This window comes from Ischnura elegans, chromosome 5, assembly GCF_921293095.1.
Source record: "Ischnura elegans chromosome 5, ioIscEleg1.1, whole genome shotgun sequence".
Taxonomy (NCBI): domain Eukaryota; kingdom Metazoa; phylum Arthropoda; class Insecta; order Odonata; family Coenagrionidae; genus Ischnura; species Ischnura elegans.
This window is the reverse complement of record NC_060250.1, coordinates 25,178,810-25,204,883: the sequence shown is the minus strand read 5'-3', so window position 1 is coordinate 25,204,883 and position 26,074 is coordinate 25,178,810. Positions and strand designations below refer to the sequence as shown.

General features: G+C 37.4%; 1 protein-coding gene across 3 annotated transcripts in view; it reads right to left on the bottom strand.

The window, feature by feature from the left end:
• LOC124158599 overlaps positions 1-26,074 on the bottom strand; it is a 176,338-nt gene that overhangs the window by 56,851 nt on the left and 93,413 nt on the right. The window lies entirely within an intron of this gene.

Here is a 26,074-nt window from a genome sequence, read left to right as displayed (position 1 = left end):
GTATGATACATGGGGTATGAAAGGTAGCTTGCACCAGCGTGAAGGATTTTCAGTATTAACTTGAAAGGAAGTTATAAGATTTATGGCTTGTTTTTTGTTACATCTTTGGATAAGTTTATCGATCAGGTCTGGGTCGAAGCCATTTTGTTGGGCAATATACTTAATGGTATTTAATTACTTCTTAAAATTGTTTTGAGACATGGGGATACTTTTTAGCCTGTTCACCATTGATTTTAGAGAAGCTGTTTTATGAATACGGTGATGATTTGAGGTCATTGGAATAATGACATCCGTAAACGTAGGTTTACGGTAGATTGAAAACTCATGTCTTCCCGTGCTAATATCGATGTTTAGGTCTAAAAAGTTAATTTTAGGCCCACCGTATTCCAAGGTGAACTCGATTGATCCGTGCAGAGAGTTAATGAATGACGTGAAGGTATTCAGCTGGCGCAAGGTACCTGACCATAAACATATAATGTCATCGACATAACGGTACCAATAACAAATGTTACTTAACAATGGATGCTTACAATCAAATAATTTATTTTCAATTTCATTCATAAAGATCTCACCATTGTCACCAATGGGGAATTTTCACATTTTTTGAAAACTATGTCAAAATGTAGTAAACCTCTAGGAAAGAATATCTACCGGGGAAAATTTCAATACAAGCGTTAGTTTTCAAGATATTAAAGGTCAAAGTGGAGGAGTGGGGGGTGCGAACGAAAGTAGTGTGTCCAAGAGGAGTGACGTCATTTCTCCCCAAACAGAGTTGCTAACGTCCGAGGCGTGGAGCTTCGAGATTGTTGCGGTATACGTACGCCAGGAAGACGGTATGTTTTCCTACGTGAAGTGCTGTTTGTAATATCGAATAATAAATATTGCGTGGTGCCTATACGTTCAAATACATCTCGAAATTCTAATAAAATATTCGTCCTTATGTCGAATAATAAAGCGTGAAGAAAGAAGTGGGTTAAGGCGTTGAAGAGGAAGAACGATCTGTCGACGAAAACGACGGGATTTGTTCGTTAAGTAATTACGACAGAATTATGCTGAGAAATGACATGAGCGTGTGGTGCGGAGGACGTGCAGTTGCCCTGATCGCGCAGTACCCGCCTGTCGCTTGCATGCTGTTTTTGCAAAGTTATCGTAGGTTGACGGCCCTCGTAGTACCCGATGTCTTATAATTAGTGTATGTTTTGAATTCTTCAATGATTAATCATGATAAGAATACTTAAAGGGTACATACAGTAGGCTACCCTCCCTCTCTCCGAAATCAATTGATTCACATGCATAGTATTCCAACTGAACTCCCTCGAAACCATATTTGCTACCTAGCAGTGTATAATTTCTAAGAAACTCACTGATGCATAATCACTACCTCCTCAAATCAACTGACTGAGCCATAGGAGTAAATACAACCTGAGGAAGTGGTGGAAAGTCGAGGTCAGGAAAAGTCATGCCAATTGAAACCAGAATCAAAAATTGTTTGTGTTCAGAAAAGAAACCTGTTTCCGCAAATGCTGCTACTTCTCCTATGAATATGATAAGTGACTGACATGGAATCAGACAGGGAGATATGTAGCCAAAGGGTCAAGTATATTGTGTTTTTCTTGGAAAAAAGGCAGCATTGCATTTAAGAGTAGATTGTGAAAATTATTTTATTGTCGATATGCTATCAGGAAAGACTGGGTTACCTGTTATTGCTAAGTTCAGGAAAATTAGACTCAACAAATCCTTCAATATTTTAGCCTAGAAGATACCAATGTCTCACCCTCGACAGCGGCACGATATTTCTCTGCTTCCATTATTCCGGTGGCTAGTCTTGAAAAATCTAGTTTTTTGGGTTGACAAAAATAAGATGTTGCTTAATATGCCAATTCCCTTTCCTGCTCGCCTTCACATGTAGACTCTACATTGTAGAGTCAACTATTGATTGTTTAGAAATAGAAATAGAAAAGCCAGGTAACCCAATTTGGCAAAGTTTAACCTGAATTGGAGCATAAAAAAATAGATCAGTACTCACTGCAGTGAGTGACATTTTCTATTGTATGGATCAGTTCTTTTTACTGCGATCAGTATAACAAATTGCGCTTAGTTTATTTCGCTGCGATAGGTATAAAGTTAAAAAGTTAATTGCGAAGGAAACTCTAAATCCGTTTTTTTACAGTACTAGTCAGTGCATTATACTGCTGATTGTGAAGAAAAATAGAAATAATGTTTTTTTAAACGCAATTATTTCAAAAGGAATCATTTTTACATTACTATAAAATAAATGAATTGTTTATAGCTCAAATATTTCTATCTAAACTCTATCAAAAAAAATAAATTATATGATTCTTCTTTAGAAAATTTCATTTCGAGGGGTAATGGTGGCCGGGCAATAGATAGTGCCATTCGCATAAACTGGATTTCTTGAGCAAATCCTAAAAGGCTGTGGGGTAAAAGTAGATCGCGCGTTCAAACTAACTGTTCACTCATTCAGTGGTAAAATTTGAGAGTTAATTAGACCACCAAGAGTTTCCAAGAATGTAGAGAGCTCTCAAGATGAAGTTAAGCTAACTAAGCAAATAGAAAGCTTTAGGACCCATGTGGAGAGAGTAATAAGAAAGGTCAGGGAATACAAGTTGCTTGTCCTTCATTCCTGCATTGACAACCGTTTGGTGCAAAAAAGCAGGAATAGAGGATAGCTTTAAAAGACAATCACTTCTACCATAACGATGTTCGGGCTCTGCCTCAATGATGGGTAAATTTTTTAGGAAGCGACGGAAAATACTTTGAATGATTCATTTATAACCTTTTTTTAAATAAAGATGTATTTTTCATTTAAAAAACAGCGAGAGATTAGTTGCGCACCTTATACTATTTAACATAAATGATTGAATTTTGTCATACGTTTGCTAAATAGCTTATAATTATTTTGTAGGCTTCTAATAGAAGTTTCATAGCTAACATTAAAAGCTGTATTATCTTATGCTTATGCCTATCGTTGAGCAGCCACTATAAAAGCGGCTACAAAAGTTCATAACATATCAAAACCTGTACACACTTCAGACAGTATGCATACAGAACACACCTTAAAACTGTTCATAGTATGATGTGCATAATGTGTACAGAAAAATTACCTTAAATCTGTGCACAGAAAGCATTTCACTACATACTGAATCAAAAAGCTGATATCATACAGAAAGCAAAAAATCATAGCTTGTACCATATTAACATTTCATGCAGAAAATTTCAACGGAGGCCGAGTAGCTACTACTGTATTCGTAAAAGCTGGTCCAGTAATGCCATAATAATCGAGAAAAACTTACCGCGAAGCCTTCACTTCTCTAAATTCTGCTGTCAAAAAGTCTGGGTTACTTTAAAAATATAATGCCATCATTATGGAATTCACCTCTCGCAGATTATCGCAACAGCCTTTTCACGAAATCGTCTTCCATTTCGCATATATTCGATATATTCTTGTTCTACGAATACAGAAAATGGATAAAATATACTTGACGTGACTAAATAACGTCATAAAATGTCTGAGAGAAAACACGGATTAAAAAAATACCGAAATATTCACTTACTCAACGACTGCTTCATTGTAGCTTCTGCGGCCGTACATGCAAAACGAAAACGCCGTAGGGAGAAATGACGTCACCAACAATCAGAGCTAACTTCGCGTTTGCAGACGCATTTCACTATTTTAAATGAATTTCATGATAAAATCAATGGTTTACGAGAAGTTTGATTGGTGAAAATGGATTCCTGGTGAAAATTGCTATAAGAATCATATATTATTTCGATGAAAAAAATTTCATGCAACTTCCCCATTCTAACTGAGATCTTTATGAATGAAATTGAAAATAAATTATTATATTATATATTATAGAGACCGTGACTATTTTATTTGTTATATCGCCCTCATTCTACAAAGTTACCTCTTACCGTTAGTAATTTATTTCTGGCAAATCCGTGTGTGGGCCGCTGAGATGCATTTCCATGACTACTTCTTGTTATTGCTGTGTTTATATCTCATTTAAAATAACCTTGCTTCTGATGAGCTTCCATGAAAATGAGCTTCCATTAGTATTAATTTATAAAATAAACAAATAATTTATTATGCTGTGTAAAAACAAAAACGTTTTCCAAATTAATTGTCTTTGCTTAGGAGTTATTAGTTTAAGTAGTTTCTTCTAAAACTCGTTCGCGTGGTGGATATTGCCAAAATGTCGCCGCGTAGGTCTCTTGGTGCTTCTCCACTGCGGAGGCATCGCCGGATTTCCATTTCTGGAAACAGTTTTGGTACTTTATTAATTTAGAAGATAGGAATATAATTCTTTGCAATCATTAATCGGTGTAATTTCAAACAAAATTTTTAATAACCTCAGGCTCTTTTATGTGAAACCTTTCCTCTATGAAAATAATTATCCCTTGAACAATTAATGTAACCTATTTGAAAACTTTAATTATTTGAAATGCAACGGCAAGTTGTGTAAAATTTTCAATAAATAATAATATATTTTGAAAGATGATATCATGATATAGTATGAATACTGTACTGCCTAGGTTTCGAAATTGCACGAATCTGGTGCTAGATGAACAGCCACAATGACGGTGACCACTATGATCAGATGATGACGCACCATGTAGCATCCAAGGTCTTACCGTATAAAATTCACGTAGGATGATAAACTTTTGTAAATTTCATAATGTTCCGTTGGCTCCATGAAGTCACACGCGAGACGACGAATTGTTCCGCAGTCATTTCATGAAGTGGAATCGCCTAAAATTCAGTCGTACGGAGAGACTGTTGCCAAAAATCGCAGCGTCTCTGTGCTTCTCTCTGACGTCGTCGCCTTGGAGTCGTCGAGACTGTTCATCTCAATAAACTCTCGCGCGCATTGTCACTCGCGACCCGTGTTTTGAGACTCCGCTCTCCCCCGCCCCTCTTTGACCCCTTCGCGCCATCGCGGCCACCGTGGCTGCCCGACGCCGATTTAGCGCCATCCTCTGCAATGCAGACCGCGGGCGCTTCGTATATTTTTCTCCCAGTTTTGCGTATTTATTCTCGTCCGTGGCGTGACTTGGAGCGAGCACTCATGCGGATCACGCGAAAGGGGCACGACAGGGAGAAGGGGGCGGGGTGGAGGATTAGAGTTAAAAGGGAAGGGTTATGAGGGTAAGGGGTACATCTCGCGAGGGCAGACGACGCGCCCACGGCGTGCGAAGCGGAATGCTAAGTAGAGGTGTAAGCGATTGTAGAGACGAATCGTTGCAAAGGAACAAATCCGCTTGAGGAATGGAAAGGAACGAATATAGCAGTGGGTATGATCTCGTCATACACTCGAAGGTATACGGCGCCGGAGACTAGAATTTATAAATATCAGAATTCATTTATTTAAGTATTCTACATGAGATAGCTTTCCATGAAATATTAAAGAAGCATGCAAACACTCTCCTCTCCCTTCATGGATTCATAAAGTCACATTTAGGCTTACTCTCTCTTATTCTTTCTAAAAATCCTATTCTCCTCCCTCATCTCCCTCGTTTACCCAGCATTCTACCCTCAAACACTGTTTTCAACAACCCCTCAGTACTCGCTCCATTCATAACTTCTGTCTACTCTGCATCTCAGCTAGAAGCAGCCTCTCCTCACCCACCATGTCGTTCCTTTTCCTCTCCGCCTACTTCGTCTTCTCCATTCTCCTCGGTACCCACATCTCGAACGCCTCTGGTCTTCTCTGGTCTTCCTTCCTGAGCGTCCATTTCGGAGCAGGTATCAGTAGCCTCTCTAAAAAGTTATTAGAAGACGATCTTCTATTTTATTTACAAAAATACATGAGCTAGAATTATTTACGGAATATTATCAGAGTGCCGTCGAATGGAATATCCTTACTAAAATACTCAGATTTTTGATGAAAAAGCAGCAATTATTAATGTACGTAATCAAATATAAAATCATGGAAATTCATTGAGTTTGATTCTTATCGTTAATATCAATTATCCGGTTGATGAATATTTGAATTTATAGTGAGAAAAAGGAGTAAAATAACATGCAGGCAGGGAATATCTCCTGAATTACGTAAGAGACTCGTTTTTTCAAATACCAAATAGATGCAATGGTGGGTGGCCTAACATGGTGGAATTCCTTCATGATGCACAAAGGGTAAGAAAAAAGAGTTTGCAGTTCCACAAAATAAAATATATATTTGCGTTTTCGATAAGGCGTATCATCGTTTGGAAATTTCAAATATTTGAAATTTCACACAAATATGTGTGAAATGCCAGAATTATGATACGTCGTATCGAAACCGGTCGCAAATATATATATTATTTTGTGGAACAGCAAAGTCTTTTTTCTTACCCTTTGTGCACCATACCAAATAGGTTTTGGAAATATCTCCTCAGATTATGTTTAAGAGAAAGTTGAGGCGTATTTAACTTCACGCTACAGCCTTGAAATGACCGAAGTTTATGAGAACGACAACCGAATTATTGGATGAGACGGCAGAGCTATTTATGTGAACGAATCCTTGAAGTCGTTCTTCTTGGTGTACGAGTCCGTAAGGAACGAAAGTGGCTGCTACGAAGTAGTCGGCACAGTCCCTGAAATTGATGTCCTCCCTACCCTAACTCCCTTGTGGATTCCTACTCTTATCTTCCCCTCCTAGAGGCTCTGGGGCCTATTTATCCCGCCCCGTGTCGGCCGCAACCCGCGGAACGTGTCGCCATCCGGCCGAATGACCCGTTTTCAAGAATAAAAAAGTGGCTATCTGTTGTATAAAAAATTCCCCCGCCCCTCGCACTGTTATGGGTGTAGAGTGTGCATCACGGCCGTGGCATTCTTTTGCCGCTCTGGTGCAACGTAATGGCATTCCCCTTGGGTCATTTTTGGAAGACGTGCGGTGGGCGGGCTAAAATGCGTATTTATCGGACTCATTCCACTTCTTATTCTTCGCCGTCATGCCTCTAGGGTATTTTTTTGCGGAGATATGGTTTCAAAATTGCACAAATGTGCAACGAAGATGAGATTGATCCAATCTTGGAAATCTCAAATACACCACTTCAGCGATTACTACGCTGAATAACACACTTGTGATGTTTCATCAGAGGAGCGTTTATTGCCACTTCAAAGTACAGACTAAGGCCGTTTTCCAATTCGCAATTATTCACCCTTCGTGCACTTTTCATTCGTCAACTTACGGATGTGACGACAGCAAGGGTGGATCCAATAGGCGAGGGCGCAAGGGAACGAAGGGTAAGTGAACAAGGGAACGCGGATGCTCCCTCGTAGGAAGTGGACGTGAAAATGGCGGCAATGGAAAACTCAGAAATCTTGAACTGGAGTTGTAAGTAATTTTGTGTTTATTATGTGGAAAGCGAATACGTCCAATCGGTGCCAGAAAAGTCAAAATACTAAGCAGTCTAAATTACAAACGTAAAGAAACCGAGAAGCACTGTGAAATTGATTTTTAAATCAACTACCAGATGTCCTAACACTACCTTGCGCTTCACATTTCGTTACAGTCAATAGTTCGCATTATTTCCGTTCACACTTTATGGCGCCAGTAGAGCATTAGTAAGGGAGCAGGGAGCAAGGGAGAAAGGGAACGAGGGAATGAGTGTATACTACGTAGATATGCCGCACCGGAACTTCCTCGAATATTCTGTATTTTTTTCTGAAAAGAGGTGGAAATAATTCCGGTCGGCGCCGGGAATCGAACGCGGGCCGTCCGATAGGTAGTCGAACACTTATCCACCGGTCCAACTCCGTGTTGTGGCGGATAATGCGCCACACCACAATTGATGCACGGTGTGTGTTTACAAAATAACGGGAACTAACATTTAATATTTCTTGCAAATTTAGAGGGTCCGATTGTCAATACATCTGTCATGTTGGTGCGAATGCCCCTGAAGTATGATAAAATTTTCAGCTGTGTTCATTCTTTACATTTTTTGTGACAGCTGCTAAAGTTAGACGTGTTTTTATGAACACGGCGATTTTCAGCTCACACTTCGTAGCTCGTTCGTGAAGTTTTGGCCAAAATCAAACCTTTAACGATGCCTCAGCCTCCATATTGGCCAGATATGGCTCCGTGTGACTTTCTGCTATTTGAAAAAATAAAGAAAACCTTAATGGGATGTCATTTTTCAATCGTAGATTACGTTAAAAGAAATCGTCCCCGAGCCCCGTAGCCACCCCGGTCACCACTTAGAATTTCACTCACTTAATTGCGTTACTTCGTAATTTAGTTGCGTCGCTTGACTGCGTGACCTGGCCAACTCGTTCTATTCAGGGAAGACACCTCAACGTGGATATCGGTGATTCGTCGCTAACTTTTTAATTGAATAATTTTTCCTTTTTATCCTCTCTAGTAAAATTGTATGAGTGCCGCACTACTTGCAGCTTTTATATTTATGAATTAGATAATTGGGGGTAAAATTATGAAATTAAGTGGGTGAGAAGCCAAGTGGTAGAAGTAATTTTGTTTTCTAAACAGAGTTAGATACCGAAATGAGGCAAAGAAAATAAACGAGATTTAGCAGATGTTTAGTAGTGCATTTGATTTTCCACTCGATGTCAGCACAGAACAGAGAGTCAGGCGTATCCCCAGACAACCAAGTTTTTATTTGTATTTCATCAAACAATTAACGTTACCTTACTCTGTTGAGAAAAAAACGTGTACCCCTTGGCTTCTCAACCACTTAATTTACAATTCAACCTCATTCTGCGCAGCTTCTGGGATCCTTTGTGACGTCACTTGGTGATTTGCGGGGCAGATGGCGTCTTTGAGCGTGTGGTTGGGCGATGACTGTTTTCGAGGGAGGCGGGCACCTTGGAGCCCCTTGGGTCCATTTCGCTCCGTATCTCTTTGTTTCTGCCTCTCTTCATCACTCCTCCGCATTTTCGTCTCTCATGAAGCGACCGCCTTCGCATAAAAATTGGGGCCGGAGGGAAGGAGATATGGTCCCCTGAGAGAGAGGCACACTCCCTCCCGCCGCTGAGGTTCGGAGTCGGTAAGGAAAGCGTAAAAATTTCAAGGGGAAATTTGTGGATCGTAAAGAATTTTCGTTCCAAGTCGATGCTTTAGGCCTCACGCCCCGAAAATAGTTTGTTTACATCCATGAAGTTCGTTTTCCATCTCATACATGAACAAGAATAAATCGTGTTGCATCCCTGGGGCTAGCCAAGGAGTAAAATTACAATCGTTTTGAGTCACTTGGTATCAATAAGGTAAAATTCGCGAAATCATTTCTTCAAATGGAAGTTTAAAAAAAATTTCTCTCACAAAAGAGTATCTTTCACAAAAAATAATAGAGTCGCTAACCATTTACATTCCCTAATTACCAGCGGCTGTCACATTTATTCTCTCGAATTACCACCCTTATCACTCTCATTGTCATCCTGCACTCCTCCTCATCTCCCTATCCTCTGTATGTTATTTTTTATGCCTTGTGGTTTGTCTTCCTCATATCATTTTTGATTTGACGTAATCCACTCCTCATTCCTCGGTGGACTTGTCCATCAGTTTTACCATCCATTTTGATGCCTCGCCAATTGCTGTGTCTGATGTCGTAGCCAATCCAATGGGTTCTTTTTTAGATTTTAGTACGGCACTATACGCTGGAATACACCACCGACCTACATAGTGTTATGATAGTGTTCTTTTAATCTGCCAGCGAAACAGTTTTTCTATCAAAGTTTACGTGGGTTTCATTTCTCAAATAAATTTTTTCGGATGAATTTTCCGCGACGACCTTGCAGAATTTGACAACTTTTTCTTGAGGTTAATGCCTCCAGAGGTCCTCACAGCCGGTGGCAATTCGTGAATGTAGTTTGGTAACTTCTATATATATTTAGATTTTCTTTTTTCTCTTGTCTTGACCTCTTTTAATTAATGATCAAAAATTCCTAGAGTATAGGCCATATAATGCAAAAAGTTCTTTGCCAACGTTTCGGTTTATTTTAAAACCTTCCTCAGGACATAGTTTTGTACACATTTGTTTATGGATAGAAGGTAACAATGTAAAATATATTTTAAGATAGTATGGTCACCTACTTCAAATATGTGCAAAATTAAGCCATTAGGAGTGTTTTAAAATAAAACGAAACGTTGGCAAAAAACTTTTTGTATTATATGACATATATTCCAGGAATGTTTGATCATTATATATTTTTGTGCAAAAGAAATTCTCGTTTACACGCTAAGTTTGTGCTAAACTTCTATTTTTAATATATTCTTTCGTGGGATTTACCTTATTAATATCAAGTGTCTCAGAACGATTTTACTTTTATTACTGACAGCATAAGAGTCAGTGAGCTTTAAGTGAACTTCCAATTAGTTTTGAGTGGAGTTGGAGCGTAAAAAGAGAAATGTCTGCCATCTTTCGCGAGAAAGAAATCTTTGTGTGCGCCCAGCCGGAGACCATTAGTGTAACGCTGGCTCGGATAAGCGCGCTCCACCCGTTTGAAATGAACGCGCCCTGTAATGGTACTTCACTCAATTGGAAGAGTCAAGGGGAGACCACTTACTACGGGTGAATTATTATATTTTTAGAAACACGTATGATATGAGGAGGATTAAATTTATTATGAAATTAAAAATGTAAAGGAGATGGGCTGCAGTTATTCATAAACAGCTTTCATATTCACTAATCAATTTGTATGGCGCACCTCCCCCATTTATTTTGCCTTAAATGTCTTTGATATTATTTTCTAAATTGAATTTTGTTTCATTTAATGTTTTGTCATACATACCGGATAACAACTCCGAAACGCATAATTATTTTGATCGATATTAAATTGGCTTCGCTGGTCTTTTGTAATTCTTGACAATAATTACGAAATAAATACTAGCTTTGAAATGAATGCATTTTATGCAGTGAATTAAATTTATCGCTCTCGAATTGTCAACTTCGGCTTTCATCCAATAAAAAGCTTATGGAGGTAAATTAAATTTACATACATTTCGTTGCATTTTCCTAGTAACATTTTTCATCAGGTTTATGTGGTTCACTTGGACTCCTCCATGGTTCTCTAGAGTTGTCCTCAAGCATGTTCTTACTAACTATGCGTCTCAGTAATTGTTCTAATAATATGACTCTTAAAGGCAGCTCATGTCAGCGTCATGAAAACAAGCTGTCATGACCCGGAAAGTGGCAAATGGATTCTCTGAGATCCACGTGATCAAATTGCACTAATTTGTATGGTCTTTTTTACATACGGAGAAAATGTAATATCTCAAAGTCAAATATTGGATTCTTCTGGCTTAGGGCTGATTATTTCTGTGCTTTAACTCGAAGGTTGGTTTGGGCAGGCGACGGTAGAGCTTGCACCATATTAAGCCAAAGTCACAATCATCCATGTCCCAGATCCTTTCTCTGTGCTCCCTCGCACCGACGACAAGGTTATTTCGTTGGGGGTGCGCAGCGGTGTGCATCTCTCGAGATTTGAATCCGAGACCGTTCGGTCGGAAGTCAACTACTGTATCCGCCAGGTCTCCTCGCTTGCCAAAAAAGGCGATTGTGCGCCTACCACCTCGGACTATGCAGGGTGAAGAAAATTTGTATCACGAAATTTTAAACCTGGATTGCTGATGCCAGGAGGAATCAAAATTATTGATGATGCTTAGGTCGAAAACGCACCATTTTTTTTACCAACAGAAACTTTTAGCCAAGCACTCTGTCTGGCCGTGAGTTTTCCTCGTTACCGGATGCTCTGGGCAACTCATGGCTTCCAATTAGGGATGGACGGATCCAGGATTTTTTTCGGATCCGGATTCGGATCGGATCCTTGATTTTCGGAGCCGGATCTTTCGGATTGGATATTTTAGGATCCAAATGCATTTCCAAATTCCTGCTATTAAACGAAGTAATTATTCAAGTATATTCTGGATACGTACAATCGAAGGAATGCTTTTTAGATTTTTGTACACATTTTAATATTTTTATAAATTAAAAAATTTTTCTTTGGCTTCCAAGTTGTTTTTTTTAAGCATATTTACATGATCAGGACCTAAACTGTTACGCTTGGGTTTGGAAATGAAAATAAGAAAAAATCTTCGGGTAAACCACTGACCATTGGCGTAGGACAAGAATCGCATACGACGGCACATTCGAAGAGAGAATCGGAACTCTTTACACCCTTATGGGGCGTTGCATTCACTGAAGCTATTATTTAAAATATCGGATCCAGATCCGATGTCTTCCGCGACTTTGGATCCGATGTATCCGATGAAGGGCAATATCCGCGGATATTTGGATCCGAGGTATCCGATCCGACCATCCCTACTTCCAATGCTTTGCTTGCATTTGCCTTTAATCAGAACATCCGGCAAGAGGGCAAACTCGCGGCCAATCGGAGCGCTAGGCTCAGAATTTCTGTACTCAAACAATGGTGCGTTTTCAAACTTAGAATCATGGGTAATTTTGGTTTCTACTGGCATCAGCTGTCTAGGGTTAAAATTCGAGGTACAATTTTTCTTCACCCTGGAACGGTTTTACACAAATCTTCGCTACACCAGAGCTTTTGGCTGAGGAAGAGCTGTGTCGCTCATATCATCATACATTAATTTGAAGGAGTAAAAAAAAGAAAATTAATGGAGTTTTCCGAAAGGAATTGTCATTCGAAGCTCTGAAGGAAATTCTAGCAGTAATTCCATGCGTCAAGCCGCCTTTAAAAGCTATCCCCGAGCGCCATTTAGTAGCGCTTGACTGCTCTAGTGAACTATTTTTTATTACCAACCATAGCTTCGAGAAGTAATTGCAAAAATTAAAGCTCATGCGGAGTATGAGGTGAAGTACGAGGTATTTAAGGAAGCAGAGTAATTTTTTCTTTGCCACGCTTTTAACTACGGCCCTCTTCTTCCAATTAAGCTATGTCAACTTATCTCAGTAGTTTTTGACTCTACCACAGCAATTATTTTTGGCTACCATGGTCTATATTCGGTGGAAGATAGATCGTGCTGCAGTGTCACTATTTTTATCCGGCTAAATGCATAGTTAAGGTTGAAATAGTCTCATTTACTATTTCGTTATCTTGATCGCTTATCAGCGTGGAAGAGAATAGGGTCATGCCTATATAAGCAAATGCTCTATTGTGATGGTATCAAAATACGACATAAGGACTTGTGTGATTCTTCAGAAATTAAGACTTCAAATGAATCAATAACTATGACTGCAGTTCCTCTTACTAGATCATGTAGATTATCCATTAACAAATAATGGAGATGGAAGTAACGTTTTCATTTCTTATTTCGACACCTATGATAAGTGATTTGATTATTGTATGTGATTCATAAGATATTTGATGAGTCGCTGGTGTTATTAGTTAACTCTTGCCGGGATATTTCGCCGGGTTAATTTTTACTAAATTTGAAGACTGTTAGTTTAGAAAATTTTATTCCTACAGCGGTTGCTTATAGGAAGCTACTTTTTATGGGAACAGCGATAGTATCTATACTGATAATATTTCCTAACCCTCAGAAGCGAAAGCTTCATGACTCTTATTAAAACTATTGGTTGTATTTCGTTTACGAGTGGATCGATAATAGAGTTTGCGATAAATAATATATTTATACTCCCTCGACATTCATGTAATTGCTACCTCCCCTCTGTCCTTTATTACATGCCTACTTTTGTGGTGATATTGGAAAGTTTAATTCATTTTATAAATTTTAATGTGCTCATTTATCTTCATTCCTTTATGCGAAACGGCGAGAATTAGTTTCCCGTCCTAATTATCTGACTTGGAAAGGCAGCCCTCTCTCTGCTTTTCACGCGGTTCTCGTGTTACCCCTGAAGACATGGAATCATTCAACAGCCAGGACTAACGCATCCTAGAAAGTTGATGCGGCACTTTCTTACACATTCTTAAATTTGTGAATTCGTTGTGGTACTCATAAGTAAGCCCCTCATCAGAAATTGTGGTCGCATCCGTATTTCGCACATTTTACGATCGACGAAAAGGGTCGGTAAGAGATCCACTAATCCGCACGTCTGTATTCTGCAAATGATCAGTATAGCGTATTTGCTCTGAGCGGGTGTGGACTATTCCTGTTAGGTGCAATGTGTACTAGGTGAACGACATAGCGCGAAGTTGTGATTTTGTAAAATTGCTGTTCAATTAATTAAGACTTCACTGAAACTTGAAAGTGAAATTTAATTAAAGTAACAGCTAAAACTTTTTAGCGGTCACTTCTACTGAATACCGTTTTATACTATTTTAGTTTGTCTTGTGAGTGGAAAATAAGATTACAAATCTTGCTAAGTTTTCGAATGGAAATTAATTCAAATCTGAGTATCGTGTTTGTTTTCGATCGATAAAATGATACAATCATTTTTAAGGGAAATGAATTATTAAAATTAAATCGGCGTTGTCCGTGTTGACAGAATTGTATATCTTACATTTTTGTTACTATACTGAATTATTTTCTGATAGACCCAATATAATTCACGGAAAAGCTGTTTAAGAAATATTTCCTGGCCAGATATATCTTTGAGAGCGGTGGATTGTAAAAATGTATCCATTTATGGCTAGTATTATTCGAATGGAACTTGTGGAACTGCTAATTTTAGAATGGGGCCACTCCGCCCGATATTTTCTCCATATGCCGTGGATTATTATCTACCAGTCAATAATCGATGAAAATTATATAATATATTGTAAATTTTTGTTGCTATTGAATGACTATAAAAGGATGTCATTAGTTTTAACATCCTGAATTTTGAAAAAAATCAATGGTGGCAATTTTTGCGAAATATGATCAACTTTGAGGAGATGTAATTTGTTTAAAAAAGTAACCTATGAAAATCGGTTTGCGACAACACATACCCTCCTATTTTGACAACAACTGTGCAAAGCTTTCAATTCTATGAAAAAAAAAACCATGTTTGAGGTTTTCTTCTGTTTTTTTTTTTTCGATTTCAGCCTTCTGTGCGACGCTAAGGACGCGTTGGATGCAACAGAAAGTAGCACTACGGGGTTTATGAACATGAGATGCATCTATGTACTATCTTAGGTCACAATCCGTGCAGCAGTATGGAAACGCATAGCGGATGGACAAACATACATATACTAGCTGACCCGGCGAACTTCGCACCGCCTAATAATCAATGAACGGTTCAATTACACAACTCATGAATCAAGAGCGGCTGTACTGATTGTAATAATTTTTGACGTTTTTTTTACAAATTAAGAAATAATTCAATTTACTTACAAAAATAAGTATTAAAATGGGTTGTTTGAAAAACAATTTCTTTATAAATCCACATGAGATAGACCGTTGAGGTTTCAGCCCTCAGCACCTCGAAGCGGATTTAAAAAAATGAATTTTCTTATACCTATTCTTCTTTTAAATTTGGAAATTTTAGACTTTGTGGTCTAATAAAGCAGCTAATTAAGTCAAACTTTATCCATTCGTTTTTTGGACTCCTTGTGCTTTTAGCAAAAAAATATTTTTTGATAATTTTTATCATTTAATTTTTTTTGTTAAAAAATTGTTTTGATCCCAATCAATTTCGTAAACTTGCCTCATTTTTACGGAAAGTTTACGCAACGCTTGATTGCTTCTTGATTGATTGATGCTTCAATAAACTTAAAATCTCTTGAGAAAAGCCCCTAGGAAGCAGCATTGATGTGTCATAATTTGTGGAGCGTTTGTTATAACTCGGTTCGGAAAAGTGCACTGCGTAAACGTGCCCCAGTCTACCCTTCACATTCAGCTTTATTCCCATCAGTCAAGTACCTTCCAATAAATAAAAGTTTTTATTTTGTTATCAGGCGCAAAAAAATAATGCGGATGGCTTACCAACACGTGAAAATACCACATATATTTGACCATGAGAAAAACATGGGTTTTTACTATTCAGACCACAGACACCTTGTGATTTGTTATTTGTTATCGCGAATGCAACACAAATTGGAAGTGAATTTGTTCAAACTTAAAGGGCTTGTCAATTGGGATCATGAGAATCCTCGGAATGAGAACTTAGTCATCTTTGAATTTTCCTTTGAGTATAGTCGCGTAAATCATGTTGATTATCAGCTTTTTTAACCACCAAATATGTTCCATTGGATAGTTTTGGTTGGTTTAGGTTTGGAAGCTATAACTTGTGCGGTGGAAATCCATGCACATCCAAGGAACTTAAAAATTCAAATGGATATTTGGTGACTTCGTCTTCATTTGTTACAGTCAATAGATTTGCGTGAATGCAGAGTACCAATGCAGCGGTTTGATTCTGAGTTACAAAGTTTAAACCATACACATCTTCCTTCTTTCCTGCCAAAATTGGTCGCTGACTCCACCGTTTGTGATTTTTGTGGCAATAAATAATGTTAGGGAACACTTTTGTCGATGAGCCCATCTTTCGATGAAACTAAATTGAAAAAATTTCGAGGGATCTGCTCGATTCGTCGTCAGGAACAGGGCCATTACCGAGTCAACAATTGCTTGGAGTTTTGTTTACACTCTCAGTAATGACGTGTTTGTTGATGACTCAAATCGATCAGGGATTGGCTCAAATTGAAATATTTTTTAAAAACAACATTTTTAAAATTTTCTTTTTTTTATATTTTTAAAATTTGAGTATTTTTAACATTTTTTAACAAGTAAAATTATTTTTACATTGTTACGAAGCTAAGTAATTGAATTTGTAAACAAATCATCTAGTTTTTGACCGACTTGACACCTTTCGCAGTGTTACCAACTCCTTAAAAACATAAATTTAAGATCAAGATTAATTTTTTCCGTAAAATTTTACTATTTTTTAATGTTTATTTCGTTATCCGGGGCTGAGACGAATCAAAAAAAAAAAACAAATATCATTCAAATTGGTACTGCCGTTCTCGAGTTATAGATGGTGTAACTAACACGATTTTCGACTTCCTTGTTTATATATAGAAGAATAAATTATATGCTCATGTTTCGTGCGCTAATACTGCTATTGCCTCTAGGTCCGGACGTGGGATCATGATCCAGGCTCCGGTTTCTTCATTAGTAGGAGGTTCGTATGCGTTTTCTCTTTGACCAAGGCTTAAAAGGTGAAAATACGAACGTACGGTATCAGGGTCTTAGGTTCGGCTCTGCTTGGAGCCTTGGGTTATTCTGTATTAAAACCTATTGGTGCGAGTTGGCTAAGGGGGGAGAACTTGACTTCCCATCCCAGCCCTGAATCTATTGAATTCATCCACTCGGTATAGTGAGATTATTCTTTTGTGTGCTCTTCCCATGAGAATTCCAAGCAGTCTTTGTGATGAAGATCTGGAATAGTGAATGATTATAATGGAACCATCCCTTTAGGAAAGTCGGAAATGAGGAGCTTCCTATATAGCCATTACCGTCAAAAGCTTAGATAAAGATTACTGGCGATAACATTCAGAGTTGCACTCTCATTATTTGTCATTATCTCTCTTCTTAGATTATAGAAGTGTTCAATAATCGTCAAAGTCTACTGTGCGATACAACCATCGCGATGGTTGTTACGCAGAAGAATTTTATCTCATGTAAGCGAGCAAAAGTTTTCCATGTCGTTAACTTCTCTTTTCTAGACCGAATCAATTTTCTTTGTGACACCCTATCCCTCTTACACGCTTTGGTAATTTCAACGCCGAGGGATATTACATCGCAGGTCTTCCACAGACTTGCGCTTCAATTAACTACGGCCGTTTTAATAAACTGCACCGAGGCAGTCTCTCATTCTCTCTTTTCACTTCGCCTCCTCTTTCCTAAATCCAATTTCCGAAAGATATCAAACCATTTCCTTCCTTCCAACCGCACTGAGCTTCCTCCCTCTGCCTCTCTCACACTTGGAAGTGCCTCGTTATATACCCGCTCTTCAGTTGATTTGCCTTTGAAAAATGCATCTCCTGTGTGTACTTTAAAGGGTGTTTTGAACTACTACTTGTACAAGCTTATTATTCTTTCCGGAACAGCGCTCTTTTCAATCTTCCTCTCTTTCCTACACCTATTAATTTTTTCCTCGAATACAGCACAGTGGTGGGCACAGCTTTGTTAAATATAGTCTCGTGCACGATCGTTTAGCGTTTTAAATACCAAACATTAGTCCTTTATTTCTGTTTTTATTTCAACTTCACGTTTAAATAAGTACCCCTTATTTATAAATAATAAAAGTGATGTGGTTCCAGTTCTTTGCCTTATTTTATATCACTACCAAAGAGCGTAGTAATTGGCGGTACTTGATAATTTCATTAAATATAAGCTACCAAATTAAATTAATTTTTCGTAATTATCCGCTTCTGTGCGCGCGAAAATGATGACTCAATACGAATATGAGAGATCTGTTTCATAAATAACAACATGAACGTATTAAATAAATCATGATGCAGTCATTACGTCTCTCCAGGGAACGTTTTTAAGCTCATGTTTCAACGTCACCGTTTTCCCAAAAAAAAAACAAAAAATATTTTGTTTAATGTTCAAATTTTCATTATTTGTAGATGAAATTGTCAAATGGAATATTTTTACTCATTTTTGGATTTAGGAAACAGTATATTCCACAATATCCCCTCATTTTATACTATGAAAAATCTGGTGTTACCGATTTAAAATATTTTTGAAGTATTTTATTTCTTTGTTTCTGGACGTTGTTGAATAGGGTTCTGAGTTGCGTACATATCGGCAAAGCACGTGGAATTATTTTAAAATTTAATAACGATGACTTATTATGGGGAAGTGCTATTTTAATATGTATCTGTTTAGAGCTGCATCAAGCTTCTGGTCATCCGCCATTTAGAAACTTATAAACATCAACAAAATCCAATGTTTTTGAAGGAATTTTATTTTTTATCGGTCTTCAATCTGGTGTGCAAAATATTTCGTGTCCGAGAACAGTGTATCTCGTGAAGTAAAATCTACGGTTTCTCTTTCGGAGAAAGAACGTGCTTGTACGGTCATTTTTCCTCTCTTATTTAAAGCCATTTGTATTAAAGTCCATCTAATAACAAAATATAAGTACTTACCTGATGTATGTACCGAAATATATGCACTAAATAGACCTAAACATATGTGCCTGATGATGCTGTAGGCGAAACCGGTCGTATAATAAATATAAAATTGTGGAAATTACTCCTGATTCCTTATTATGTTACGTTTCCTCTCCATCCTACCTGAAACCTCAGATTATGAAGTCCATCTGATACTTAACCATGCCGATACTATTATCTTATTTTTACTTCAACTATAACGGTCTTGCAACTCCCAGTCAAACGCCAAATACTCTCGTCCACAGATCTTATTCGCAGCATTTTTTGTGTTTATTTTATAATCATCACATACGTTTGATGAGTAGCGGATATCCAAATTTTTGTCATCCATAGTGAATTTTCTCCTCAAAATTGTTTCAAAAATTATCATATGAAGTCTTCGATTTCTTACTAATGTTAACATTCCCTTTTAGGTTTTCAGTTGGCAATCGAGAAAATTACCGTTTTGCCAAGTTTTATTGTCATTTTTTTCCTTACAAAGTACCGAGTGACCATAACAAAGTACCTAGGATTGACATCATAAAATCGGAAGTAGTTACCAAAAGATCAACAACAGAATTCTGAAAGAAGAACTATCATAAAATTATTATTCCCAATATGGATAAAATTTGTTCCAAAATATTAGAAAATGTCATAATCAATGATCAGAAATCATGAAATTGCTTCGTTGCAGATTTCCACGAAGTGGCTTTTCTTCTGACCAAAAAATGAAAATTTGGAATAAATTTGAGAGCTGTGAAGTCCTTTTGACATACTGATGGGAAAATATTTATGTTAGCAAAAGGCAAGGCCACTGACAATACCTACTCAATTTGTAGGTAGTCATTAAGAGTGGGGAGTTGAGCGAAGGAGGAAAATATTTCAAGTTGATTCAGTAGTTAATTCGTTCCCTTTGAAGGAGGCGAGAAAACGTCCAATCTTCTGAGTTCACCATTTTCTCATTTTGAGAGCGTGTCAAGAGTCTGGAAATACTTATGCCTCTTTTGGATCTCATCTCCGGCATTAAAGACAACGAAAGTAGATGAGGTGATTGAGACCTTCAAATCCCTCTTCTTCCCCCTTCTTCGATATTGGCGCTTCTCCAATCTATAGGGTGGCGTTTTTTCCTCCGTGGTTGGATTCTTCGGAAAAAGATCACTCTAACGCTTGGGTACTAGCTGCGAGAGTTCGTAAACTGTCCGGCGATTGACTTAAAAAATAATTGTGTTTGCAAGAATGTCTTAGATTTAATAGGGTGGTTTCCTATTATTTTTTTAATGCCTAAATAGAAAGATTATTACTCCTGGAGTAAGTATTTCACGCTTTTAGATTTTGAAATGACGATATCTATTTTTCTCGATGAAATGAAAAGTGAAACATTCCAAGCGCGTGAAAACGCGACGGCCAAGTATGAATGCTGGGAAAAGCCCCTATGAAGTCATTCTAGTTCCGGCTGCGCCGTGTGAGGCCACCTTGGTGCGAGGCTATGAGCGCCGCTACGATGCAGGCTGCTAGCAGGTAGCAGAGTACCCTGCTAGCTGGTAACGCTTGGATTAAATAAGGATTATTAATACCCTATCAAACGAAGGAAACTTTTCGAACAAAGGCAATTTTAATAGGTAACATAAATTGGTAATCTCGGAGGATGTAAAACTCCTGACTACTCGTATAGCATCTAGGTCCCTGTGACGTTACGTGGAGTGGCATCGCATGGGCGCCAATATGGTCTTTTTCAAATGAGGTTAAAATTGACCATTAAAATTCGTATAAACTGGGATTTCTAAAACCAAATAATTTGTATGTTATGAATACGCTAATGGTGGGCAACGAATCGCAATCAGTGCCTTTCGTTTTCTTTGATGGAGGAATCTACCCTATTCTGATTCACGGATCTATCCGTTATTTGTCGTGACTGCTCCAGTTTACGTGAAAGATATCGTCTGGTTTGATAAAATGGTCTGTATTTCCCAAAATTTCTCTTTTATTCCTTCATTTTCTTCCCTGTTACAAATAACTTGCTGTTATTTTTCTCTCTTATGAATTAGCTCTACTTATGAATGTTCCAAAAGTGTTTATTCGTTGCTATTCGAGTACTTCCATAAGTAATCGGATACTAATATGAATGAGTTTTCAAATTCAATCGAATTATCAATCCTCAGTACATTAGTACTATTATTAATAATTATTAGTTATCTCATAATTTTAGTCGGTAAAGTCTCCTTTCATTTTTTGTAAATTTGTTTAGCAGTTATTTCAACATGATAAAAGATGTCATTATCATCGGTCAGCAATTTTGAAACTGCTTTTTAACAGTTATCCACTTGTGGGTAAACTTTTCTCGGTATTCCCACCGGGTTAATGTTTTAATATCGGCCAACGTTTCAAGTACCGTCTCGGCACTCATCTTCAGGGATGAATATTGATTTATTTAATTTGATTACGATTTTTTTCTAACAGTAAAAACGAAAATTAAGAATAAAGTTGCGATTTGTGAAGTCTTTTGGATATACTGATGTCTTCAAGTAATTCGTAATCCGTAATTAGCATTCAGTGCAAAATCAGCTGCAATAGAATCATAAATGGATATTCATTGAATGCATTCGAGTGTCTACTCATTTATTCTTCGGAGTTGTTGAGTATTCATTCGAAAATCTATGAAAATATTTCGTAACTAATTCATTCGTTTCACTTCGTAAGTATTCATATGAGAATCGAATGTCAAGGATTTAAATACACGACTCTAACTACCGTTCACGGGGCAGATTTGACAAATTCTGTTAAGTGAAAAAACGTATGGCATGCCAATAACCCTGCATAAGTATGGCGCTATAAAATTTTGACACCTTCAAATAGTTAAGATTAGGGTCTAAAAAATATTTTTGCCGCTCCATGGCTGACATGCCGCTGAAAAGACACCGCTTTATTCACTTTTTCTCTGCTTACTGTTCAGAAAAGTGGATTTTCAAGTTACCGCGCCGTGCGTCGTGCAAGAAAAATCGTGAGGAAAAATATTCAAATTTGTGATACAGGTAAATGTGAAATGGAGGCTACCTAATACCTATGTCTTGATAATTTTTAAATGATCGCATAAATTTTATGCAGGTAATACGCCATGAAATTAGACAGTTTGGGCGGGAGCAATGATTCCACCTATGGCTTTTTTTTTCCATGATTGACGGTGGCAAATAGGTATAAGATCACTTGGATGGTGTTTAGATAAATTTTAATCCGTGAAATGACAAATACTTAGATGTAGATAGTATTTTGATGTGTTTTTCGGGACATTCCACATCGATATGTAATTAATTTAAGTATCCATTACTTAGGTGAGCCGTTTTGGGGGAGATAGGGTCAAGTCAATTCTCACTCAATCTCACGTAGGGGAGAGGGAGAGTATCCTATTATCCTGGAAAGTATCACGTCCTTTTTTCCGCAAGAAATAGTATAAAATTACGAGAAAACTGGATTGAATTGAGAAAATAATAAAATAATTTTTAAAAAATAAATGCAACACAATGAAGCATAGATTATAATAAATACTTTGGTAAGAGTCTCTTCCAGGCGTTTGAGAGCGAATAGCTGTCCTCCCTGTTGAATGTGGATGTTTTCGCTTATTCGATAGCCTCTCTTATGAGTCGGGGAAAGTACTACTTTTCTCTAGCGATGATTTTTCCATTTTCTAAGTCCACAAGTCCATCTTACCCAAACGGACCAATCAGAACGCACCTAGCCCAAACTAAGGCCTATATAAGACGGGCAAAAACCTGCATCAAACACTTCGAACCTGAAGACACCAGCTGCAACGCCGGCAAAACTGTCGTCATGAAGTTGAAACGACGCGGAGGTCAACCCGAAAACGTTAACACGCATGCTGCACCACCCCACGAAAGTCTCCATCAACAAAGCAACTAAATAGTTGCTTTGCAAAAGTTGCCAGTGCGCGGGGGCCCTAACTGAGATTGGCTTCTGGTGTCCTTCGTATCAAGGATCTTAGTCGGTGAGAGTGGACACAGCAGCTGAGGGAAGGAACAGGCATCTTCTGGAATAAGCTCTTCAACGTGGGTAGAAATCAATGCAGCAGCTACGGAGCTCGCCGTAAACAAGGCCCAGAAATCGATGATATCCTTAGGGAACTAATTTAAAAAAAATGGGTAGACTTCAAAATCAGGCTTTTCAATTTCCTCTGTGACACAGGTTGGACGGATAAGTAACTTTTCATTTCCAGGGAAACGAAGTTACTTCCCCTCTATGAGAGGTTTAATCGATTTGAGGAAATTATGTGAACTCCTAAAAATCATTAATTTTTGAGGGCAAAATACATACTCAGTCCAGTGAAACACAGACAAACATGCACGTATTCGGTTGGATTATTAGACAATTATGTTAGTCAGATTGTCAGAGATAGTATTTAATTCTTAGAAAAAAAAAATACTCGTTAACATTTATACCTCATGCTGCCGGAAACATTGTTCGTTCTAAAAATGTGAAAATATGATTTCGCAGCAAATAGCTAGGGAGAAGAAAATGAGTCAGGACGCTGACATTTATTAGCGCTTAGTTACGGCTGTCTGATGGGAAATATTGTTTTATCATAAAATTCTTTTGTTTGTTTATTGAATACGCCAGTTACAATTATAAATAATTTTTGATATTGTATTGATTGAGAGAAAGTAATATTCAATGGTCACGATGGCCTTAACAAAGAAATCATGATTGAAGACAATGTTTTTCTCCCTCCCTGTTTTACATAAATGGTGCAACCATTCTGTCCTATTCTAATCATGAATGAATGTAGATATTTCGTTAAGAGACAGGATGACAGCTTTGTGATTACGCCATGATCTGTTTCGTTACTTTCTATTGCCTGAAAACTGTGCTATAATATTAAGGAAACCATTCAAAAGAATTACTTTTTGGGGCTTCGGGTAATTTGACTTCGACGAGAGGTAACAATTTGGCCATAAAATTTAATGAAATTAAATATGATAACCATCTATCTTTTTTATGAAATTGTTGAGAAGCATCAATATTGCATAGTTAAAAGTGGATAGGAGGTACGGAAGACCTTTTGAGATGAAGAAATTAGGATTGAATGCAATATGTGAAAAAATAGCTTCAGTGGTTTTTGACAGCTTAATATTTTATCATGGTATGACCCTAGACATATTTTCAAGCACTAATTATGGATCGATGTAAATTATATGTGGCTCTCTTTTTTCGCGACTCACTACAAATAGTTTTACGATTACTTCGCGAAGGGATTTTCATATTGTTACATCCTGGAAAAGCGGTTGATTTGAATCTGTCTTATCCTTGAAAAATACATCTTTTCGTCCGTAATCTCTTCAAAGGTCAGGACATCTTTTCTATTCGAGGCACAGATGTATATTTCTGAGATCAATTAGAGAAGATCTTGTTCGCACATGTGAGCCATGGTAAAACGAAAAGGTTCGAAATGCGGTTTGTAATGTGAATGTTTTTGTTGAGATATGAGAAGTATATGAAAGCTAAACAAAACGTGAGGCAGACAATCTCATTAACTCTTGCAGAACTTGAGTTAATTAGAAGGTAATTGAGGCCACATTGGGCTTAATTTGGTCAAACAAAACTTAGATTACTCCATTTCAACTGGTTATCTGTTAGATGTGAATAAACAAAGAACACAATAGTTTCTTACCAATAAGCCTTTATTTCATTTTAAAAATAAACTCCGAGAAACGAAGGGAATGTTATTTTAATACGAATTCCAAAAAATGCAGGTAATGGAAATATCTGGAAATGGCTTTAAAAATTGACATATTGCCTGATGAGGCATTCTATTAAGAAAAATACTTGCGTTGACTTATTCACAATTTGTTGGACATCTTTTTAAAATATTAATTGTCATCAATGAAAGGATACTTTTTGTATGGAAATGAGGGAAAAGTGTTTGTCCTTAGTTGACAGCGCATGGAGCTATCTCCTTAAGGAAGAAAGCTTATTTAACTCGGTGCTAAAAGAAACAAAAATTCTGTCATTCATTTCTCTTAGCAATGCGTCCTACAGTTTTGAGTTTTTAGGATTTAAACTAAGTAGTTAATTTCACTTTATAACTAGTGCCCTTTTCTGCTCCAATTTTTGTGAAGTTATTTAAGTACTTTTATAAAACCACCATGCGTTTTTTGACGCTACTTTGTTTCTCCCAAACTGTAAAAATTATATTGATGTAAATAAGTCTGGGTGGATTTATCAAAATTCATGGCTGGAATGCTGCTGTGTGATTGCTTACCCCAATTGTAGTAGATAGCACAGATAATGCAATTGTAATTAGTAAATTTTTATTAATATTTATTTTATATATTTTTAAAATTCTTTTATATATGTGTGGCTTCTGTTCTTTCAGTAAATATTTCCTCTTTTTCTGAACAATTCATATGACAAACACCTTTTAAAAATGTTATTTCGTATTTTTTGCTTTAAAATGAAAAGGTGATTTTGCGCCTGATAGTTTAAGAGAAAATGAAAAGTACCTAATATTTAAAACATTTTAAAACAACAACAAAACAAAATACATCAAAACAAAACGCACAAAAAAAGCTACACGCGTCGGCCTATAGTGCGTGGAAAACATTTAGTTTTTTATTGATTGCTGTGTCACTTTCCACATTCGTGATTTTTTACCCGGTGGTCGTTCTGACTCTATATTCAAATATCCGATGCTTATGCCTCGTAAGCGATTCAATGGTGAGTGACCTTGACAATTATTATCTGTTTCATTGGCGGTCTCACTCGTTATAAAGCCGACTTTGCTATTATGAAATATTAAGAGCTAATATTTTCTCGTATGCTGATTCTGAGCCTACTTAATGAGGTATCACAAACGAAGCATTGGACTTCATGGCTATTTCATAGAAAGGGGTGCGTAATGATAATAAAGTCACCAGCTAATCGTACGCTACAATTTAAGAAAACAGTTCTTATGTCACAAAATTTGAAGCGGGGGAAATTTTCACGAAATTTTGTTTTAAATTTGCGTGTCGAATGTGTGCTGGCTTGGTGTGTGGAACATTTGGCTGCACACCGATGAGTCCCGGGTTCAAATCCTATTCGTGATATGTTGCT